At 46.1% G+C, this 24,020-nt stretch overlaps 1 protein-coding gene across 1 annotated transcript in view; it reads right to left on the bottom strand.

Moving 5' to 3' along the window:
- The window catches only part of RIN2 (Ras and Rab interactor 2), a 1,094,313-nt gene that overhangs the window by 771,961 nt on the left and 298,332 nt on the right, over positions 1 to 24,020 (bottom strand). The window contains exon 3 of the mRNA XM_078648965.1: positions 5,476 to 5,559. The gene's annotated coding sequence lies outside the window, so the exon portion shown is untranslated. The remainder of the gene's footprint in view (positions 1 to 5,475; positions 5,560 to 24,020) is intronic.

Below are 24,020 nucleotides of genomic sequence, written 5' to 3'. Positions count from 1 at the left end.
CTGTATGGCCTCCTGGAACAGGGTTCATGACCTCACTTTGCCCTGTTTGCTGCAGTATCACATGGCTGTGGTGTTGTTCATTAGCACTTCATCCAGGCTCCCCTTGAAGGATGGAAGGAAGGCTTTCACTGCCAAGCGGAAGGCTCCCAAATGGTTGATATGGAGCCAGGATTTAGATCTTCACCTCTTCCTGATGGCCACCCCAACCCAGAAGTGGTGAATTGGTCACCACTGTCAGGTCTGGGTGGGGAAGGGAGAGGGCACTGCAGATCTTTTGAATACTCCTGTGAAATCTTAACGTGTTCGAGAGCTCCCCTTGATGGTGGGCCAATGAGACTTTAAATCCCACTGCTGAGCCCACATATGTAACCAGGTGTGCTTGAGCAGCAGGATACAGGCAACCATCAGTCCCAGCAGCCATACAGCTGACCTCCCAAATTAAGGACAGTGTCTGACAGTTCAGGATCATAGACTGAATGTCATGCACTCTCCTTCCCAGGGGAAAGGCAGAACACCATTTGTCCAGAAAGGCTCCTATGAAGGGAGTGTCTAAGAAGTCAGGTGTGACTTCAGCACATTGATAGTGAACACTAAATATGAAAACAGGTTTGCCATAGTCTGGAGATATTTGACGACTGCCTGTTGTGAGCCTGCCTTCAAAGCCAGTCATCAAGGTAGGGGAAGACTGGCACCCCTGACCTCTGTAGGGGTGCTGCTACCACACCCATCACTTTTATCAACACCCGAGGGATCGGGAGAGACTAAAGGGGAGCAAAGTGATCTGTAAGTACTCCTGAACCACAATGAACCGCAGGTAGCGCCAATGGGACTGAAGGACGGGTATTTGGAAATAGGTGTCCTGCAGGTTCAATGCCACTATCCAGTCTCCAGGGTAAGGGGCAGAGAAGACCACTAGGGGGAGCATTTTGAATTTCTTCTTCTGGAGAGGGCACAGGTCTAGAAGTGGAGGAAGGCCTCCATCCTTCTTGGGCACCAGACAGTAGCGTGTATAACAACCATGCGCTGCTTCTGGCTCTGCCACCTCCTCGATAGCCCCTTTGGCTAAAAGGGCTTGCCCTTCCTGCCACAAAATGGAGGGTCCTCCATCAGTCACTGCGGGGATGGTGAAAGGCGCTGGAGTAAAAGAATAAAAGGTAGGACATATACTGGCTGAACGATCTTCAGGATCCATCTGTCCGATGTTATAGCCTGACAACCAAACAAGATCCTGTCTCCTATCAGGTGGATGTAGTCCACTAAGTGCATGCTACAAGGGTTTGGTAGGTGGGGCAGCAGCATGGGATTAGTGGAGTGCGCTGTCAGGTGAACTTGACCGTGATGGCAGTGGGCACCACAGCCATCATTGTGAAGCTACTGGACACTTTGAAGTGGTAGAATTGGCTGATGGTATGGGGTACCCCTACCGGAGCCGTGAAAGGAGTGGTAGGGCTAATGCAGCTGGTTAGGAGAGGAAGATGAGCCAGGGGAGCGTGCCAGGTACTGTTTCCCTTAAACAGCTCGATAGGAGAGTCTGCCTTGACCACAAATTGACAAGTCCCGTTGAATGTCCATTATGGATCACAGGACATCACCAGAAATATCAGTGGACCACAGCCAGAAGCTGTGGCGTATGGCGACACTAGTACCAATGGGCCAATCAATGTCCAAGCCGTGCACCTGGCTGTGTTGTGACCATCCTGTATGGCCTGGGCGAGGACCGGTCAGAGGACCTCAGTGATCCTCTGAGGATTTGAGCACTGGCAACAGATCTTAGTGTCAAGCTGGTTGAAGAGAAAACCCTCTTGCCTAAGGTCTCCACTTTTTTTAACCTATCATGGTGAATCACTGAAAAAGTGTTGGGATAAGTCTTGTTCACAGATGCTAAATCACTAAGCCTTTGAGTGAGTGGGGCTTGAGTCAGGGTAGTGGCATCGTGCAATTTGGTGGTTGACAGTTGAGCCTGATCAAGGTGTGGCTCACGTTCCCAACAAAGTATCCATAAGGCTTTCATTAAATGGTAAGAGTGGCTCAGACGCTATCTGCCCTGGCTAAAGAACCTCCATGAGTACACTGGTGTTGACCTACATGGTGTGGAGGTCAAGGACTTCTGCCACCCTATGCATAACCATCGGGTAGGTAGGGTGAGAGGAGACCAGGCTAAGGGGAGGAATCAAGGCCACTAGCATCCGGCAGGTTGCCATACCAATTTTCCTTGTGATAAGGGTGGCCATTCTTATCACCTGCTTCGTAATCGTTATAAAAATCCTTACCAAACAGGGAATGAAGTGTGTGCTGTTGGCTTTATGGAGGCACAGGAAGTGGAGGAACAGGATCAAGTCATGTGACCAACATATGTAAATATTGATCACCTTTAGATAATATTTTTTTATACAATGTTTTGGTGCAATGATTTGCAGTATTTTGAGACTATGAATTTACGTTTGCGGATACCTATTTTAGTTTCTAAAAATGTGATTGTAATAGATTGTGTTGAATTATCTAATATAATAATTGCATACATTAAGGGTGTGCTGTTTTTACTTAACAACCCTGAAGAAGCAATAGGGTCAGGAATCAGGTGGTGGCTGTGGACTATAGAATATATTTTAAAGACATTTATGACAACTACGTTTTTGGATTGATGACTGGTGCTCAAAACAAATTAAGAATGTATCCACTGGACAATATGGACTGATTGTTTTAAAGGAAAATACTTTTTCTCAGATCTTTTTCATTAATTCTCAATATAAAGAATGCAAATAAGGAATAATAATTAAAGACACAGGCAACAATTCTGTCAGAAATAATTTCCCAAATATAGGTCGCAGCTCATTGAAAGTATCAGTTTAAAGACTATAATTCAATTCCAAGAGCACTTCAGTACACATCATGTATGAATTGAAGAGGATTGCACATTTTAATTTCAGTAATACTGTCATAACTTAGATCATGGTTTCATTACATACTAAGAAAAGACCCAGGGAAAGACAAGATCCATGCCACATTTACAGGATAAACTCTTAAGCGTAAATTAGTTAATTCCTTATGTGGTTAACTTGAAAGTCAGACATGGGGCTGACATTCTTGGACCTAACTTGATTAACCCTGCCTTAAGCCATCTGGCAAGGAATGCCTGTCCAACAAACTGCACTTTCCTTGAGACGGGATTATGCTGCTGGATAAGCTTAGTTTACAATATGTATAAGTTGCACACACGTCTGAGAACAAGAACAAACTTCCTATTTGTTTCCAAGTACCTTTAACTTACAGCCAGGTAAACTTTCCAAATCATCACCCATATCCCCTTCTGCCAACTGATTTAGGAAAATTATGGAATTTGTACGCGGAACATAAAGTGGTGGAGATTCCGTATAAACTCTCAATTTTTCATAAATCTCTTAGTTTCAGTCTCAGGAACTTTTTCGTGAGGCTGGAAACAACTGTCTAAGAAAATCATTATGTTACTTGCCTTAGTCTAATAAGAGTTTTCATCACCTTCCAAAAGCCAGAGACGTAAAGCGAACATATGCATGTTAAAACACGTCAGTGACACAGTCATTACTGATGAAGGGGTCTTTATGAGCTAAAGAGCAACGACTGGCACAAGTGCCGAGCAAGCAGCTGTCCATTGTTGTGGTTAGGAAGCAGTTGCAGACACGTATTTGGGATTTCTGGGGTTGTATTATTAATGGTACTGGTGAAGAACACGGATGTGCACTGGTGTAGCTGGCAATGTACAGCAGGTGCAGTTGCACATGGGCCCAGTGGTGTGAGGGGACCATTCTAACCAAAAGATAGCTGTTAACTACCAGACCAGGGGATGTGGGGGGCCCAATTTACTTGCTTGTAGTTCACCCATGATACCATTGTGACACCGTTGCTGATGTACGTAAGCATTTTTGAACATACACAGTGCCACAAGAAGGGCTCTGCCGTGCACCCCAAAACAACACCAAACAAATGTAGTCACTGCTTAAAGGCAACCACATTTTGTGACTGTGAGACCACCCTGCACCAAGGCACTTTTTGAGTATTCTGAATGCTTCATACTGGTTGAAATATTCGTAACTATTCACACCAGATGTCCTCCTCCAATCCATGAAGTGTGGTATGCAGGGTGTGCATGTGCATAGGCACACATAGGTTGTGTAGATTTGCCATCAAGGAAGGTGCCATGCCAGCCCACCCAGAAGGTGCCATAAACGGCTGCTATCCTGAGTGAGTTCTCCAATTACCCCTTTTTCATAGTGCATACTGCCCATGCTTCTGTAGTGTGGCATACACAAGAGCAACAAATATTCTCAAAGTCATTCCCTTATTTTCATGGAGCCATGACTCCATGATAATAGGGGACAATCTCTTTTACAGGCACACTACAAAGCCTTACATGCCTTTCTCTAAGTCAAATTTCCAGCACTGAAAACCGAATGTCCCTCAGGGAAAAATATTCAATAATTCACTGTAGTGCTGTAGCACGTGGGATGGCTTGTTCTGCTTGATTTCTTAGGTGATGCATACTAGACTGCAAGTAGAACCATTACAAAAACCTATTGTGGTCTTACATAAGACATAGAGGGGATAACGGCACAATCATTGCTTAGCATTAGCTGGCGTTTCTGTCACTCTCATTTGCTTTCCACTTATATGATGGTTTGACTTGTCTATCGTGTGTCTGTTCCTTCCCAGGGGAATACCCAGTTTACTTGTATGCTTCCACTGCTCACTATTAGAAAACTACATTTTTCATTTGTCTTAAGCCCTTCAGAAGAGTACATATTTTTCATTTGTCTTAAGCACTTCACAAGAGTACATGTGTTTTCCAGATGTCCCTTTAGTGTGCTTCTCTTCCCCCTTTACACTATGTGTTGCTCTTTCTTGCCTCTGTGATTCTCCCCACTTCCTCTATGATGTGCTCTCCCATTGTGTGCTTCTCCCCATATTGCTTTCTCACCCGTTCTCTATGATGCCCTATCTCCCCGTTTGCTTTTCTCTGCCTCTCACCCACTCCCCCACCCATGCACTTCTTGTTCTTCCACCCACCTGTGTCTCAAAGTTTCTTCCCCCAATTACCCCGTGTAGCTTCCACCAACTCAGTCTCATATTCTGCTTTTGCTTCTCCCTTCCCTAACTTGGATTGGCAAATCAATAGGACAAAACACACCCCACATCATTTTGTAGATATGCACATACATGTTGCCCACACCTACAACAGTTAGTGGGCAGCAGTGTCATAGGATTTTTTTTCTTTTTTAGCCAGGCTGCACAGCATTACTAAAAACCCTTGGGAAAACCAATAGCTCCCATAGGCGAGACTTATTGTTTTTGCCAATGCTTGTTCTATGACGGTGAGTTTGAGGGGTCTGTGTCGTCATCTTTATGGGTCCCACACACCCAACGTAACAAAGAATACACTTATTAGCTGTCAGTGCAGCAAGACACAACAAATAGCTTTGCAACATACAAAAAACAGCTTACCCCTATCACCTGATTCACAAGGTGCTGATTTGGCAAAGGCTCCTTCTAGAAATCACATGGGGAAAAGCAGCTCCAGTTTGTCACCTTGTAAAATAAAATACAGATAGAATTAAGAACCACAAATAATTCAGAGATCGATATTAAAAACTGGATAAAGAGAGGAACCAACTTAAATGAATATAATGTGCATCCACTGAAGTGCCAGATTAAGAATGCCTCATATAAATAACATGTGAACAGCACTGCAGCTACAGCAGAGTTATTGAATTATTTACTTTTTGAGTTGATCCATGAAATTGTTCGTATGTGAAGTGCAAAATACAGTTTATGAACAGTAGGGGACTTTAGTGGGATTGCAGAGACACTAGTCTTTAACGGTATACAACCTTTACAACGCAACTTTTACAACGCACTACCATTACAACTAAACTTTTACAACGCAACATCCATTACAACGCATGCATTTACAACGCAGTCATTACAACGCATGACACTACAACGCACACCACTACAACGCATGCCATTACAATGCAGTCATTACAACGCATACCATTACAACGCATAGCATTACAACACATAGTACCCTTACACTATCCAACACTTACCCTACTGTTGCACCCCCTGCAGTTAGAATAGTAATTTTTACCCCTACACTATCCAACACTTACCCTACTGTTGCAACCCCTGGAGTTAGAATAGTAATTTTTACCCCTACACTATCCAACACTTACCTTACATGCAATGCAATGTAATGCGTTGTAATGGTATGCGTTGTAAATGTAGTATGCGTTGTAGTGGAATGCGTTGTAAAGGTAGTTTCATAGAATTCGTTGTAATGGCATGCGTTATAATGGTGTGCGTTGTAATGGATGTTGCGGTGTAAAAAATGCGTTGTAAAGGTAGGCGTTGTAAAAGTATGCGTTGTAACGTCATACATCCGTCTTTAACAGACTAAGAGGAGCTTCAATCGCATCATTACTGTACTTTAACCGCTTCCATGCTCATGACGGAGCCGCTCCGTCATGAGCCTCGGTTGAGCTGTGCTCATGACGGAGCGGTTCCGTCATGGCCCGCCCGGCGTGCCTGCGCGCCGCGAATTCCGCGCCTGCGCTGGACGTTACATTCAGCGGGCGGGGCCATGACGGAACCGCTCCGTCATGAGCACAGCTCAACTGCGGCTCATGACGCAGCGGCTCCGTCACGAGCATGCGAGCGCCGCTCGGGCCCCCTCCCGCCTAGCGCTGCGGCGGAATTGTCGCCGCAGCGAAGGGGTTAATAAACCTCTGGCAGAAGGATTTTCTGTGAATTCACAAACGCCGCTCTTCCACTGTCCCATGACAGTTAATATCCTTAGAAGACTTAATCAGCCAAAAAGCAATAAAAACATCGGGGGAATCTAGATCCCAATCATCGCTTTATGACTTGGCAACTGCTTAGTTTCAAAGGCGTCCCTCCCACCATGGGGACATAATGAGCTCAGCCTCCATTACAGGTTTGATTACCTACCTACCAGTCATCATCATCACTCCAGGAGTCATTTCAAAATAACTTTATTCGGAATCTTTTTATCAATCCATAAAAATGCATAAGATAAAAAACATTGTACAGAAGATTAAAAAACTTCTATCAAAGGATCCAGAAAGTACATAAAATAGAGAACACATCTTACATAAAATTAAGACTCATTCAATTGATCGTTAAAACTTCATTTGTAAAAATCATCTTGTTTCCCTAGATTTTAAAAATTATTATCAGCCTAAAATCATCTTACAATCAGCTTCATAGACTAGGTTGTCTAAAGAATCATGTGATTTCCTTCTTTGTAAACCCGGCTTATATATCCAGCAAGAGCTCAGCAAGCTAATTCATTGTCGAGGGTAAAAATACATTTCATAGCATACTTATAAAAGAAAAGTTTCTTTGCCATAAAAATATTCTCCTTGTGTCTCAATAAAACTTGCAGAACAGCATAAAGTGCATTGTGGACTGAATGGCTTTCCCATCACATGGGCATCTGTAAACTATTTTCTGCCATCTTTCATGCTTTGGAAATGCCACCAGTTCATGGACAGTGCCAAACGTAACTTTGTCAGGTAAAATCTGTCCTGGGTATTTGTGACTTTGACTAGATAGTCAGGTTGACCAGACAGCTTTATACTAGCCATATATCTTGATACGATTCATTTTTTCTCATCTGTACTAGCTCTTCCTTGGCTTTGTTTCTCCATGTACATCTTTTTAACTTCATTTTTGCCATATTGCAAAATACCTACGGGACTTTTCACTAATAGGTCTTTATAGATTTTCTTCAGCAGATTATTCATATGTGCTAGCCATGGAATTTTATTAAAATGTTCCAGTGCTAGGCAATCCTTAATTATGTCCCTGGTGAACTTTGGTCACTCCTTGCACCAGATGTTATGCCAAAAGCATAAAGCTCTTACTTGTATAAGATCGTCAACATAAGGTGCATCCAATTCTTTGTGTAGGATGTATATGGATGTAGACCTTGGTGCAGCCGGCATACGGCAAAAAAAGAGTTTTCACAAGATTGTAATGTATTTATACTGGCATTATCCCATACTACAGAGCCATAGGTTGCTACTGATAGGAATTTACTTTTTACTGCCATATAGTTTGAGCATATCACAAATAGGTGTACTGCCTATCTTGTTACAAAATCTAAACATCGCCTCTATAGTTCTAATTAGCTTAAGTCTTGACTGGTCTATGTGGGGACCCCAATTACTATTAAAGGAGAATAAAATGCCTAAATAGGAGAAACTTTGAGCTTCTGTCAGCTTATGTTCCTTCATACAGTGGGTCTTTTTCTTAGCCCTACTCCGTCCACAGACATCACAAACATCTTAGTTAGATTTAATTTTAGGTATTTTTGCTCCATGTATGAGACGAAAACTTTGGCTAGTTGTAGTAGTCGATTTGCAGTTCTAGATATTAAGACTGCATCGTCTACATACAGGGGCAGCGAGTTTGGACAAGAGACTATTTTCGGGACATAAGTATTCAATTCTTGGAGTGGTTTGCCCATCCCATTAATGTATAATGAGAAGAAGAGGGGTGCGATGGCACAGCTGTGTCTTATTCCCCTGGACACCTTACAACTTGGGGTGCACTCTCCTTCACTCCAGGAGTCATATATGTGGTCTCATTCCCTAAATCATGTGTGGGATCAATTATTCACCTAAATAGCGGGTTAGTCCTGATTTGCTTATTTCAATAACACTTTCAAAAAACTGTTATACTTCTGCCTGCAAAATTGGTGCTGTGTTTATGACACCCTTCGCCTGCACCTTCATATTAGGACTGATTTGCAACGCTGTTTTTCTCGATAGGTGTGACTTACTCCTGAAAATTCTGGAATAAGTCAATTGTAACATACACATCCATTTGCCAGAATTATTAGTGAATCCGACAAGTTAACATTTTTGCTTCCATATGCTTCACTGTCTCTTCAAAGCTTTACTAAATTTTAAACCGAACACATCATTGTAAGCAGTCGTAGGCAAATCACAGACAATATCATTACAAATTATTTTTCTACTTTGAACATATAATGCTAATCTATCAAATCAGAAATCAGCACAAATTTAAACTAAATGACAGTATTGCGTAACTCTAGTACACAGCAGTTACTCAAACATTCCATAGACAAAGAAAGTAGTTATACACTGCCAGGGACGTTGCGATAGGAATAAGGAACAGGAAACAGGGAGAGGGAAATTGTATGTTTAACTATGTATTACTCTTTGTCTAATAGGCTTAAGGCATATATTACAGGTGAGTAAGATGCTTTTAGCTGCAGTAGCAGGAAATTCCTGACAACAACGAGCACTTTTAAGAGAATAAAATATCAGGGAATCATCTGCCAAGTCAAAAAAAAAAAACACGAGAAAAAATGTGTGTTAGGAAGTGTGAAGGATTAAGGAGCATCCTTCCTGAAACCAGAGGTGACTCTGATGCCTTGTAGTTATCCCAGGATACATGAAGACTTGTATTGGGATGGAAAACTCCCCTGCATGGAAACAGATATGCCCTTTAGCCCAGATGCATTTGGGTCTCAAACCCTGGTGTTGGACTGGGTCCTTTTTGCAGGGTCATCCCTGAACTTTTTGCCTTCCTCCTATATTTTTCTGACCTGTTGTTGGCTATTTTATGACTCTGGGCACTTTACCACTGCTGATCAGTGCTAAAGTGCATATGCTCTCCCTACTGTAAATTAATGTATGTATTGATTAGTGGTTCCGTGATTGGATATTTGCTTTACTTGTCAGCCCCTAGTACAGTGCACTGAGTATGCCCTGGGCGTGTAAATCCATATGCTGCTAGTGGGCTTGAAGCACTGGTTGTGCCACCCACAGAAGCAGCCCTGTAAAATGTGTCTAAGGTCTGCCATTGCAGAGCCTGCGTGCAGTCTGGTACTGTCATGCTGACTGGGCAAGTGCACCCACTTACCAGTCCCTAAACCTTCCCTTGTCTTCATATTAGTCACCCCTATGGTAGGCCCAAGGGCAAGGTGCATTGTAAGTATAAGATAGGACAAGCCCTGATGTGTGTGGTATGTCCTAATAGTGAATTACAGCCATTTTCGTTTTTCACTATTGCAAGGCTACCTGTTCTCCATAGGCCAGAATGGGCTGCTGGATTGTTACATGTTTATAATCCTAGCAGACTCAGAGAACATTGTAGAAATTTGAGTTTAGTATGCCTGGTCTCAGAATAATAAAATACATCTTTTAGTAAAGTTAATTTTAATATTCTGTGTTTGCAAATATCACTTTTAGAAAGTAGGTATTTGCTTGCCTAACCATTTGAGCCTGCCTCTGCGAGGTGGTGTATTCCTTGTCTGGATTTGTGTGTGACAGGACTGGGGAATTCCAGGAGACAGGCTGGGACAGCCCGGTGGTGAATATGGAGATCTGCATCTAGATGGGAGGGAGGAGTTGCAGCTGGGACCTTAATAGGACTGTGCCCGCCACCCACAGTGCTGGCTCCACCCCCTGTGGTGCGTCTGATGTCTCTGCCCTGCACACTGAAAGAAGAGAAGGAAGACTGTCAACAAAGTGCTCCCGGACTGTACTTGCCTTCCAAAATGCTGGCTCCACCTCCTGTGGGGCGTCTGATGTGCCTGCCCTGCGCTGTGAAAGGGAAGGAGAAATCTGGTAAACAGAGTGCTTCAGAACTGGCTTGAACTGGGCACAGGCCCCTCTCCCCTCAGAGAACAAAGGATTCTGGGGTATAAGTATTGGGACCCTGATCCCATGAAATTAGATCACTCCTGGAACTGACAAGACGAAACCTCTGCTGAGGAGAATGAACCTGAAGAAACTGAGGAGAGACTATTCCCAAGCTGCAGTGCTGCTTGGGGGATTTGCCTGCAGTGGTTGCCTGGCTGCCTAGAGAGGAGAAAGGACATTGTGGATTTTACCTTTGCTTTTCACCTTGTGCTAACAAGATCTCCAAGGGCTTGGAAGAGAGCTTGCCCCCTGACCGAAGTCTCGGGACCAGTGGACTTCACCAGCCTTTGTGAATTACTACTGTTAAAGTGGCTACAGAGGCAGGGAGCTGTTACCGACTCTCACGACCGGCCCGGTGTCCTGTTGGCACCGCACTGAGCAACGTCCGCCTCGAACAACGCAAGCTCTGCTCTCACCAACTCCGTCTCAACGCCATCAACGAGCCGTAGCCTGCACCTCGACTGGAAAGACACCACAACGTGCAAAGCCTCGCTACACCGAATCGAACTGGTCTGACCGACGCAGTCACTGCTGCTGACTTCGAGTCCTGTGACCACACCGGAGTTGGGCACCGCCTCGCACACTTCGTGACGCACCACCCGACTCGCACCGCTGTCCGGACTAACAGACGTCAGCTCCCGAACTCTGGCACGAACGCCGCACGGTAAAGCTGGAAGCACCGCAACGAGCAACGTCCGCCCCGAACAATGCAAGCTTTGAACACACCGATGCCGTCAATGAGCCGTAGCCTGCACCGCGACGGAAGGGACACTGTGACCTGCAACGCTTTCTTTTTCTACACCACGGCGAACACCGGAACCGGCTCGCACACCCGTGCTGGCCGCCTCAAGGAAAAGGTACTGTGTTTGAGTCTGTCAACATTTGAGTGGGCCCGGACCGCCGCGGTCCGCTGGATTTGTTAGACTCTGTGTTCTTTCAGCACGCCGTAGCCGGACAAGGCTACCGACTCGCACAGAACTTTGATTTACACCTTTTTAACCAGAACTCTTGAAATTTAAAAGTACTGTGGATTCTTTTTGTCGTTTATTGGTCTTGTGATAATTCTATATAAAGTATACTTATTTTTTATATAAAACCTTGTGTGGTGTCCATTTGTAGTGTTGTCACTGGGTTACTGTATGTGGTCACAAATGCTTAACTTACATCGCCTCTGAACTAGCCTTGACTGCTCGCGCCACGCCGCCTAGAGGGTGAGGAGGGGTTATTTTAAGAGGGTAATTCCCTTGCCCTGACTAGAGGAGAGGGTCCTTGCTTGCCACAAGTACCTACTTGTGCCAACCAGAGACCCTCAATTCTAACATTGGAATTCAAGCGGAAAAGATTCCGAATTTGCATTTGTGACTCATGTACAGTGATTGGTGAACACTACTTAGTGAGCGCAGACCATACCGCAACCATGTACTTCTGATACTTGTTTTTGCCAGAAATCTCCACTTTTTTTTTTAAATCATGCCTTGTTCAGTCAGAATAGAAAAGGCAGCATCCATTTCATCTGTTGACTGTGATTGGGAGGAAGAGAAACTAGAAAGCTACACCAACACCCAGCTCAAGAGCTTCTGCAAAAAGTTCTAAGAGGAGGGGTGCACCCTCCCCAGTGGGTAGCAGTGTCTCTGCCCGAGGTCTGTCCCCAGAAGAGTTGGCAGACAGGAAAGAAAACAGGATGCACAAGATGGAGATGGCCAAGCTCAAATTAAATGGGCAACTGGAGCTATAAAGCAAGAAAATGGCTCTAGAAGTGGAGTTAGAGAATAGGAAATTTTCCCTGGAGGAAAAGAAAATGCAGTTTGAGCATGACTTGATAATGAGGAAGCTTGATTTGGAGCTCGAGAGGCTTGAGGCCATGAGTGTCTCAGCCCAGCAAAAGAAATTTGGGTAGCTCAAGAATTGAGCTTTGCTGAGTTGGAGGTGGAGTCCAGCTCAGATGGAAGCAGCCACATTGAATTTTCTAGTGCTGAGGGAGTAGTACACACACCCACAGATGAGGCACCTGACTTGGAGGGGGTTAACATACACCAGGAGGTTCAAGGACGTTAGGTAGCTCCAGTAGTACGCAGTGTCCCTGAAGGAAATAGGGTAACTGGCGTAGGTGTTCATGGTCTTAGTAGTGGGAGGGACACGCTACTGACTCTAGATGAGAGGTGCAGGGAGAGGGGTTCCCCCAAAATTGAAGTCCTGGTATGTGAGTGTGGAGACCGCCCAGAAGAGTGTGGGTTGTGTGACAGAGACAGTCAGATACAGTCTTGCCAATCTCAGGAGAATGGTGTGGAGTACGTGTGTGAGGCACTGGATGGTGAGGTGAAGGATAGTTTGGTCAACCCTTGTAGGGGGCTGTGTGATCCATTTGTGGGAGAGCATATTGTAAGTCCCTGTTTTCTGGAGCTATGCCAACACCTTTTGGAGAGTGAGTTCTCTGACACCAGGGAACTAACGTTGGAGGCAGGCCTTTTGGTGGATTCCAGAGGGTCTGAAGAAGCATTGGGAAGTGAGTCCAACAAGAGTGGCTCAGGTATCTTCCCGTCCTGTGGGATGGAAGAGGTTCAGTGTAGCCCAGTTAGGTTGTGGTGTAGTGGGAGGGGTGTAGGGGCTCACATCCTGTCTCAGAGCAGGAGGAGTGAGTGTGGGTGCTGTCCCAAGGTACCCGAAACCCCGTCTCAGGGCCTGGATGGTTCCTTAAGGGAACATCAGGTTGGGGGCCTAGTCTATACTTGTAACCATTTGAGGAGGATCTCCCAGTGTCTAGAGAACGTGGAGCTTCTGTATGCAGAGCTCCAGTAGTTCTGGTGTCTGGCAGTGCCGCTCCAGTTGGGAGGGTGCAAAAGTCCAGATGGAGGGGTGAGAGGGGAAAGAGTCCCCAGTGGAAGAACCAGTGGGTCAGGGGCGAGCCAGAAGGGCTGCGTCATCAATGAATGACCATGGGGCACCACTTCAGTCCTGGGGGATCTTCGCGCACTGTCAGATGGACAGGGGACGGGAGATCTGCGCCTGGCAGACTATCACACAACACAGGAGTTATGTGTTACCCTAAGGGGGGGCATGCATGCTCCCAAGGAAGTCCTGGTGCACCAGGCAAGTGTTCAACTGCAGGGTTTGGTTCCCGAGTTGGGAAGCCGGGTACAGGGGTTACCTGACCTGGAGGGAGGGACTTCTGTAATCAGTGTCCCTACCAGTCTGTCTTCTTGGTGTACCACTCCAGGTGGGAGGGTACAGCCATCTGGAAGGGGGTGCAGAGGGAGGGAGTCTCGCCTCTGACCCTGGTTCAGCCTGAGGGTTTAGACCCTAGGTTGGAGAGCCAGGTTCAGGTGTTGTCTGACCTGGAGGAAGGGGCAACTGTAATCCGTGTTCTGACCGAGGTGGCTTCTAGGTGTACCACTCCAGTTGAGAGGGTGTAGTGCTCTGGAAGGGGGTGCAGAGGGAGGGAGTCCTCGCCTCTGACCCCGGTGCAGCCCAAGGGTCTAGACCCTGGGTTGGAAGGCCATGTTCAGGGTGTCCCCCCTGACCTGGTAGCCCAGTTGCAAGATAGAACCCCTGAACTGGTGAGCGAATTGTGCAGGACACCTGCCACAGGTGCCCTGACAATTCTAGAAGGGGGTACCGCTCCAGGTGGGAGGGTACAAAGCCCCAAGGAGGAGGACCGGGTGTGGGAGAGCCTACCCCAGTCTCTGGTCCAGCCACCAGGTATAGGCCTGGGGCTGGTGGATCAGTGCCAGGATGTCATACCTGACCTGACAGGAGGGAGAGTGGACAAAGGGTGCCAAGCACCTGGGGCTACTGCCCCCTGCTCTCAGATGCCACAGAGGTTTGAGAGCCCTGAGAGGCATAAGGCCTGGGTCTCATCCCTGACTACTGTCAGTGGCCACTGTGCCTTGCTGTCTATCTGTTGGGACATACCTATGAGCAAGTTAAGGTTAGATGCTGCACAGGTGGTGTCCACAGGTGAAGACAAGGGTTCCCCATGGATTAGCTTGGTGGACCCTGAGAGTATGGCCAGAGGAATTGAAATGGGTTCAGATTGGCGTAGAACTGGAATGTGTCCCTGCTGTTGCGGGACAGGCCCATGTTCTACCACCCAAAGCTGGGAATCCCATCAAGGTAGTGATTGGTCTACCCTACGTTTTGGCTGGAAGGGGGTTGTGTTGTACTTGGCCCTTTTTGCAGGGTCATCCCTGAACTTTTTGCCTTCCTCCTATATTTTTTCTGACCTGTTGTTGGCTATTTTATGACTCTGGGCACTTTACCACTGCTGATCAGTGCTAAAGTGCACATGCTCTCCCTAGTGTAAATTAATGTATGTATTGATTAGTGATTCCATGATTGGATATTTGGTTTACTTGTCAGCCCCTAGTACAGTGCACTGAGCGTGCCCAGGGCGTGTTAATTCAAATGCTGCTAGTGGGCTTGAAACACTGGTTGTGCCACCCACAGAAGCAGCCCTGTAAAATGTGTCTAAGGTCTGCCATTGCAGAGCCTGCGTGCAGTCTGGTACTGTCATGCTGACTGGGCAAGTGCACCCACTTGCCAGTCCCTAAACCTTCCCTTGTCTTCATATTAGTCACCCCTATGGTAGGCCCAAGGGCAGGGTGCATTGTAAGTATAAGATAGGACAAGCCCTGATGTGTGTGGCATGTCCTACTAGTGAATTACAGCCATTTTAGTTTTTCACTATTGCAAGGCTACCTGTTCTCCATAGGCCAGAATGGGCGGCTGGATTGTTACATGTTTGTAATCCTAGCAGACTCAGAGAACATGGTAGAAATTCGAGTATAGTATGCCTGGACTCAGAATAATAAAATACATCTTTTAGTAAAGTTTATTTTAATATTCTGTGTTTGCAAATACCACTTTTAGAAAGTAGGTATTTGCTTGCCTAACCATTTGAGCCTGCCTCTGCGAGGTTGTGTATTCCTTGTCTGGGTTTGTGTGTGACAGGACTGGGGAATTCCAAGAGACAGGCTGAGGCTGCCCGGTGGTGAATAGGGAGATCTGCATCTAGATGGGAGGGAGGAGTTGCACCTGGGACCTGAATAGGACTGTGCCCACCCCCACAGTGCAGGCTCCACCCCCTGTGGTGCGTCTGATGTCTCTGCCCTGCACACTGAAAGAAGAGAAGGAAGACTGTCAACAAAGTGCTCCAGGACTGTACCTGCCTTCCACAATGCTGGCTCCACCTCCTGTGGGGTGTCTGATGTGCCTGCCCTGCCCTGTGAAAGGGAAGCAGAAGTCTGGTAAACAGAGGGCTTCAGAACTGGCTTGAACTGGGCACAGGCCCCTCTCCCCTCAGAGAACAAAGGATTTTGGGGTATAAGTATTGGGACCCTGATCCCATGAAATTAGATCACTCCTGGAACTGACAAGACGAAGCCTCTGCTGAGGAGAAGGAACCTGAAGAAACTGAGGAGAGACTATTTCCAAGCTGAAGTGCTGCTTGGGGGATAGGCCTGCAGTGGTTGCCTGGCTGCCTAGAGAGGAGAAAGGACTTTGTGGATTTTACCTTTGCTTTTCACCTTGTGCTAACAAGATCTCCAAGGGCTTGGAAGAGAGTTTGCCCCCTGACCGAAGTCCCAGGACCAGTGGACTTCACCAGCCTTTGTGAATTGCTACTGTTCAAGTGGCTACAGAGGCAGGGAGCTGTGACCGACTCTCACGACCGGCCCGGTGTCCTGTTGGCACGGCACTGAGCTACGCCCCCTCTCCCTAGTGACCAACACACTGACCCTTTCTAGGAACAGCCTGGTCCATCTTCTTTGGTTAATACTTCAGTAGAGCACGGACCGCGACTGGACCTTCCACTCCCCTTGAGTGGTACTTCTGCCCTTCTGATCCAATTGGATCACCCTCCCTCAACTTTTGTATACATACACAAGTGGCTACAGAGGCAGGGAGCTGTGACCGACTCTCACGACCGGCCCGGTTTCCTGTTGGCACGGCACTGAGCAACGTCCGCCTCGAACAACGCAAGCTGTGCGCTCACCGACTCTGTCTCGACGCCATCAACGATGCGACTGAAAGGACACCGCAACGTGCAACGCCTCGCTACACCGAATCGAACTGGTCTGACCGACGCGGTCACTGCTGCTGACTTCGAGTCCTGTGACCGCACCGGAGTTGGGCACTGCCTCGCACACTTCACGACGCACCACTCGACTCGCACCGCTGTCCGGACTGACCGACCCCAGCTCCCGAACTCCGGCTCGAACGCCGCACCGTAAAGCTTGAAGCACCGCAACGAGCCGTAGCCTGCACCGCGACAAAAGGGACACCGTGACCTGCACCGCTTTCTTTTTCTACACCGCGACGAACACCGGAACCGGCTCGCACATCCGTGCCGGCCGCCTCAAGGAAAAGGTACTGTGTTTGAGTCTGTTGACATTTGAGTGGGCCCGGACCGCCGCGGTCCGCTGGATTTGTTAGACTCTGTGTTCTTTCAGCACGCGGTAGCCGGACAAGGCTACCGACTCGCACAAAACTTTGATTTACACCTTTTTAACCAGAACTCTTGAAATTTAAAAGTACTGTGGATTCTTTTTGTCGTTTATTGGTCTTGTGATAATTCTATATAAAGTATACTTATTTTTGATATAAAACCTTGTGTGGTGTCCATTTGTCGTGTTGTCACTGGGTTACTGTATGTGGTCACAAATGCTTAACTTACATTGCCTCTGAACTAGCCTTGACTGCTCGCGCCACGCCGCCTTGAGGGTGAGCAGGGGTTATTTTAAGAGGGTAATTCCCTTGCCCTGACTAGAGGAGAGGGTCCCTGCTTGTCACAAGTACCTACCTGTGCCAACCAGAGACCCCCAATTCTAACACCTGGTTATTAAGTTGGTCATGCGACATTCAGGGATCATGCATTTGTGCTGTGACGTAGGTTATACCCTGATGGACCACTGTCTACTATAAACTGGGAGGGGTGCCAAAAGTGATTCCATCAAAATGGGTTGACCTACTTCCAGAGCCGGACTGGCCGTAGCCGGCACCGGGCGTTTCCCCGGTGGACCGCCAGGGTGGGGGCCAGTATTGGGCTCATGGGGGTTCATTTTTTTTACCGGGGGCCTGAAAATCAGCCAAAATCGGCCCTTTAAAGCAGCTCGGCTGCACCCCCTCAGCCCCTGGGGAGGCCAGCCGAGCAGCTTGCCAGGGCCGGTTTCGGTTCCCAGTCCGGCCCTGCCTACTTCCCTCACCAAAAGTTGAGGAATATGAGTGCAGTGGTGCATATTGATGAACAGTGGATTAGCAGGGTTGTTTCCCATGTCACAGAAGTGGAGCCTATCGGCCAATTTGGTTAAAGTTCTGCAGCTGTTTTCAAAACTTTCTTAGCGTACATGATAGGAATGAAGCACTATAAAGCACATGCGTGTTTGTGTGCTAAAACCTGCATGTATGTGGGCCTGTGAGAGGACATAGCGTGGAGTACTGTGTCTTCTATTTTGGGAATCCCCAGGCCTAGAAAATCCGAAAATGGAGGTGTGGACTGCAGACCTAGACAGATGGGGATTGGAGACGTTCCTTGGATTGGGGGGAGAGCTACAATGGTAGGGGACAGAGCATCTCCTTTGCACAACAACTGCATCTTATGATTCAGGATGTGTGCTGGGTAGGGAAGCCAGAGAACAGTATTTATTGGAGATGGTGAAACTGATAAGGTAGCTTTACATGAACACAGAAGGGTTAAAGGATGTGAGGTTTAATCATCTGACCCTTTGAAAGGCTCTTGTAACTCGAGGCTGACACCCAGTAGTAACCCATTGATACAACCATGACCTGATTTGTGGGCTCATTGGCTATAGTGTCACCCCTGATAGGGCAGTCAGGCTCCTGGACAAAGAATAGACCAAAGGAGTGGGCACTTCAAAGAGCCTGATACCCACAACATGAATTTCAAAGGGCCAGGCACTAAATAACATTTGTGTTTGGAGACACTGTATAAAAGTTGAAGCCCCAACTCTACTTGTGTTCAGAGGTTGACATGATCACCATGTCTTAAGCTATTGAAACCAGGACCAGGGATCAATGGCTGATGGTCTTACACCAAGAATACTTGCCGTAAGCCTGGATCACCATCCTGTCATCTAAGACCACTGTGCCCTGGGAGGAGAGCTTGGATGAAGTAAGGCCCACTGGGATCTGAAGATGAGGATTCCAGTAAGCGAAGTGTGAGGCCAAATGTCCATTGAGAACAACTACATTGTATGACTGCCATAGTGCACAGAGGGCCATTTGCCTGTGCGTTGTGGCCCATCTCCCAGGACATCATTGGGGCTGTCGCCCTTTAACATAGATTGGAGGCCATCACCGCTGGAGACTGGACCACCACTCAAGGGCATTATTGGGGCCATCAACCAAGGAACCAAGTGAACTCGAAGGGACCTCCTTATCTGTCATGCGGCTGGGCCAGCTTGATTCTTGGGTCGCCATTCACAATCACAAGTGTTCACCACTTCGCCTAAGGGGCCCAGGAGTTAATTACCTTCTGTTGATCGCTGGACCAGATTGGCCCTCCGAGGAAGATACAGCAGGATCTGGAGGCTCCTGTCTTCCTGCCAGAACACTGACTCTTGCGATAAGGGTCCTCCACCGGCACACAAGGTTCCTGTGTTGCTGTAGGTACTTTGCCTGACCCCAGGCCACAGCAATTCTTTCCCACTGCTGAACTCATCAGACCTTGCACTAGAATCTAGAAGGGGATTCCTACATTGTTGCAACCACCTGGGTAAGACACATCAAGCCAGGCCTCTTTAAGACATTGGGACTAAGAAGTGGCGCCCCACATGTGAGATCTGTGAAAGAGACTTGCAGACACTTGCTATGAACTTTGTGAATAGTTGCCTAGAGCAGACAGTGTTACACCAGTGGCAGGGTCACCTCATATAAGACCTAGACACATCAGAACAGTGGAATGGACTGAGAAGGGGGACTTGGGAGACCTCGCTCGAAGTGCTAGACATGGCTCTGCAAGGGATTGTGTTGATTATTTCACTGTGATAGATTTGAAATGTGTGTAGTAAGTACCTGCTTTTCCATAAAATTTAGTATAGGGAGGACCTGATTTTTTGGGGTTGCTGGAGGGCGCGTTGAGTTATTTATGCCTACACTGAGTCTCCCCCTTGAAAACCTTGGACTTCTCGACCCATGCTGCCACTTAGAGTCAAGCGTCTAAGAAGTAGTACTGGGTCCAGTTGTGGAGAGTTCACAGTAGGCTGGCACCCAGGACAGCAGAAGTGAAAGACCCCAACCATCATGGTGGGACCCAGCAAACCCTGTCTGCCCTGTGGCCTTCTACAAGGGGTTTTGACAAGAGCATGCAGAACACAACCCTTCCTCCCCATAGAATTAAACATAAAACATTCCAACTTTACAATTTAAGAATTGCACAAAATAAAGTTCATAAAACGGGTTTGACATAGAGTAAATACCACATACAACACGCCCTGTAGAGACAAGTCTTATTAGAATAGCAGCTTTTTATTTTAGCCACACAAAAAAACTATGATCAACAGCCGGTAATCAGAATTGACCTAATACGTTCTGCAACAAACATTCGATTAAAAGAAGATTATACTCATGATCAAGAGAGACCACCATTCCTCGAAATTCAAATCATTTCTTCAGTAAGGTCACATAAAGACACTTCCAAACAAATAACAAGAGAACATCCCAAATGCAAAAATATAAAACTGACTTATCTCCTGCCTCTGATAAATATATACACCAGCCTATGTTGAAAAACAGCATAAAAGATCTGTAAAGTATGTTAACCCAATGCTAGAAAAAAAATACGTCCAAGCATCCATCACTGTCTGCTGTTTGAAAAATCCAACCAGCAACACCCTGAAATATCAATATATGTTTTTTTATGATAGCGCTACTTGAAAAAAAATAAGACAGATGAACAGGTTGGGTAGGGAGGGAAAAGAAGCATTTTGAGAAGAACTATAGGCAAAGAACAGTATAGTAGCACCTGGGTGAGCGAGAGTAACACAGAACGTGGGGTGGGAATGAGAAAAACACAGACCAAGAGGAGCAACGCAGGGTGGGTAGAGGGGCACATGGATGAGGAAGAGCAACAGTGAGAGGGAGGGGTTTAAGAAACAAACAATGGAGTGAGCTGTGAAACACACCCAGTTGTGGAGTGCGTAGACAAAAAGAAAAAAGTCGCTCCCTAAAAGCGAGTAGTGGAAGGACACAAGTGACAAGGATATGCACCAGGAGAGGTACAAACACAAGACTGACAAGGCATAAGAAGCAAGCAAATGAGAATGACGATAACGTCAACCAATGGTAAGCAATGAGATTTAAATCGACTGGAAGATCTTGATAAGGTGACAATAGGTCTGTTGCAGTCACTTCACAGATGGATGTCTGTATTTGCTCTACCAGACACTAAGTGGTCATAACTCACTTATTTCTTATGTGAGTCCTTGTCGGCAGGTGTCAAGTATGCATGTCATGGCAGGATAATCATCTGTCTTATGACGATGAAGTGGAGATGTGTTTCTTCATCCTCGAGATCGCTCCCTGAGGGTTATCACAAGGGGAGAGCATAGTGGGGGTGAGGGGTGCCATTATGCCCGTGCCCTGCACTTTTCAGTGCCAGTTTAACCTACACACCTAGCAGTACATAATCACAAGGGCAGGTGAGGTCAACAACGAGGTGTCTTCCTCTTGCACTGTCAGTTAGGTTGACATAACAGTTATATGTACAGACTTGACTGTACACAACTCCTGTCTGGGAAAAGGGTTTGAGAGCCGGAAGGCATAATTCAAACAAGAAAGAACTATCACCACCTGATGATGCAGAAGCCCTATGCACAACTATTGCCAAAAATACAGAAAGAATTTCCCAAATGCAGGATCAGTGCTTTATTGGTAAAATAAAATGTGCAGAGGCCCAAAGATTTTCTTAGGAGCCTGCCCCCGATGTTTGTGAATGCCTAGTTATGATTCCACCTCATGCCTTTTGTCCCACCACCCTACACTTCCTGTCATTTTATTTCACACTGTCATGTTCTTTAGCACCTCTGTTTGCTCTATATGTCACTTATTTCCTCTCCTTTCTCTATTCTCTGCTGTTCTCTCTCTTGCTCAGGTTAAAGTCTGATGGTGAAAAGTGAGCCCCCTGTACCATAAGCACGCATAACACATCCATGCAAAAAGATAAACAGAGGTCTTGCAAAAGACATCATTAAACACTGTAGTGATATATCAGAACAGTTGCTGCGACGACCATGCTTCTCCAATGCTTTAAAACAGAAGACCTAATCAAATGGATCCAAAATGATCTGCTACAAGATCAGTGTATCCACTAATTCATCTCTGGTGGGAGTATTAGCTGTTCTGCAATATTCAGTACTAATTGTGTCTTCTCTGTTCTTCTTCCTTCCTAGGGAAAGCAAAATGAAATCTCCACTACTTGGGAGATGATTAATTTTCGTTCAGGTCATCCCTCAGTGACAAACAAGGACACATATCTTTCCAGTTCATACATGTAGACTGGGCCATGCCCTAAAGTTCGATGCTTTTGCCATGATGTCTAAGTCCTCCCAGGTTCCAATTGCCGGGGCCTTTAAAAGTGTGCAATTGGGAGCTCCAGTCATATGCAGACGACACCTAGTTGTTGACCTCACAAGAGTGGCTACATAATTGCCTTGTGATCATTTACTGCTAGGTGTGTGTAGGATAAACTAGCACTTAATGGGTGGGGCCCTTAAAAAGTGCAGGGCACGGGGCATAATGGCACCTCTCACCTCCACTCTGCCCCACCCCCCTTGTGATAACACTTCAGGGAGCGATCTCGAGGATGAAAAAACAGGTCTCCACTTCATCGTTATAAGACAGATGATCCTCCTGCCATGAGATACATATTTGACACCTGCCAACAAGGGCTCAAGGAGGAGAAAACTGAATTATGACCACTTGGTGATGGAAGAGCGTGTACAAATATCAATCTCTGAAGAGACAAATAGAAAAATAAGAAAGACTTTGGTTTGGACACCCCTTTAGAGCTCCATTCTAGTATAAAGACTAGAAAGTGAGCCCAGGATCTAATGAGCAATGTACTTTGTCAGACAGTGTAAGCCACTACTTCCTTGCTGCATCACAGAACACACAATATTGGATTACACTTGTTTTGTTTAAATTACACTTTAACATAACTCATATTCTACTGCAAGAGGGGCGCTGTGTTAAAGGCACCCTTCTCCTTCATCCTCATGTTTAGCCTGCTCAGAAAGCTTTTTTCATGAACAGGTGTGACATCCTCCAGGAATCCCAGGAGAAAACACTTAGAAAATAATGAACATTGACATTCTACTTTGCACATCATCTCTTGATTGGTTATTCAGAGCCCTAATAAAATCCTAAACCACCCTTAAAATGATTAGCATCCAAGCCACAGCCAATGTCCTCATTCATATTAATAAACCATTCCCAACTTCAGAACAAATAATAATAAACAAACAAATCAGTAGTGACCACAGATTTAGCCTATAAATCACGTTTTTTAGTTGGCAGTAAAAGTAGTGAATTAATTGCAAACACACGAATTTTGCCTTAGTTGCCTCAAAACGACAACACGACAAAGAAAGTAGTGTTAGATACTACAGATGACATAGATGGGCATAATGGTCAGGAAATAGGGTGATGGAAAATGTAATAGTTTACTTTGTATTAAACTTTGTCTAATAGGCTTTAGACATCTATTAAAGGTACATGGGGTTTTCCGTATCATGTAACAGGAAGTTCTTCACAACAATGGCCACTTTTAAGAGAGAGAGTAAAAAGGAAAGGGATCAAGATCAAATGTGTGTTAAGGCATAACTGATTTGGGGGATCCTTCAAGTAACCTGACGCCTCATAAGTTCCCCAGGACATTTGAACAGTCGTATGTAGTTACCAAATTTCACTCCTCTGCAGCTTCAAACTTAGAACAATCTAGCAATGCAATCTAAGTACTGGACATTCCAGTGCTCACAAAACTGGTTAGATTTACAGGAAATTCCAGGAACAGAAATGTTGTGAACAGACATTGCGAATATCAAAAGGGACCTTTTAAAGCATGGGCAAAGTGGGCTCTGGCCCAGGGCCTCCGCAAAGCATCTGCCCCCCCCACAAATCTTTCCTCCTAAACGGTGCATAAACCAGCTTAGCCCCTAATGAGTGGAGGGCTCTTTTTGGAATGTACCACTGGAACAGCTTGTTCAGATAGTATGGGCCTTTGCCCTACAGAGCTTTGAAGACCATGCACAGTGGTTTGAAGTGCTCTCGACTCTTTAC

Source organism: Lissotriton helveticus, chromosome 6 (assembly GCF_964261635.1).
Source record: "Lissotriton helveticus chromosome 6, aLisHel1.1, whole genome shotgun sequence".
In the NCBI taxonomy this organism is placed as follows: Eukaryota; Metazoa; Chordata; class Amphibia; order Caudata; family Salamandridae; genus Lissotriton; species Lissotriton helveticus.
The sequence above is the reverse complement of the archived record's forward strand: the minus strand, read 5'-3'. Positions and strand labels throughout refer to the sequence as shown.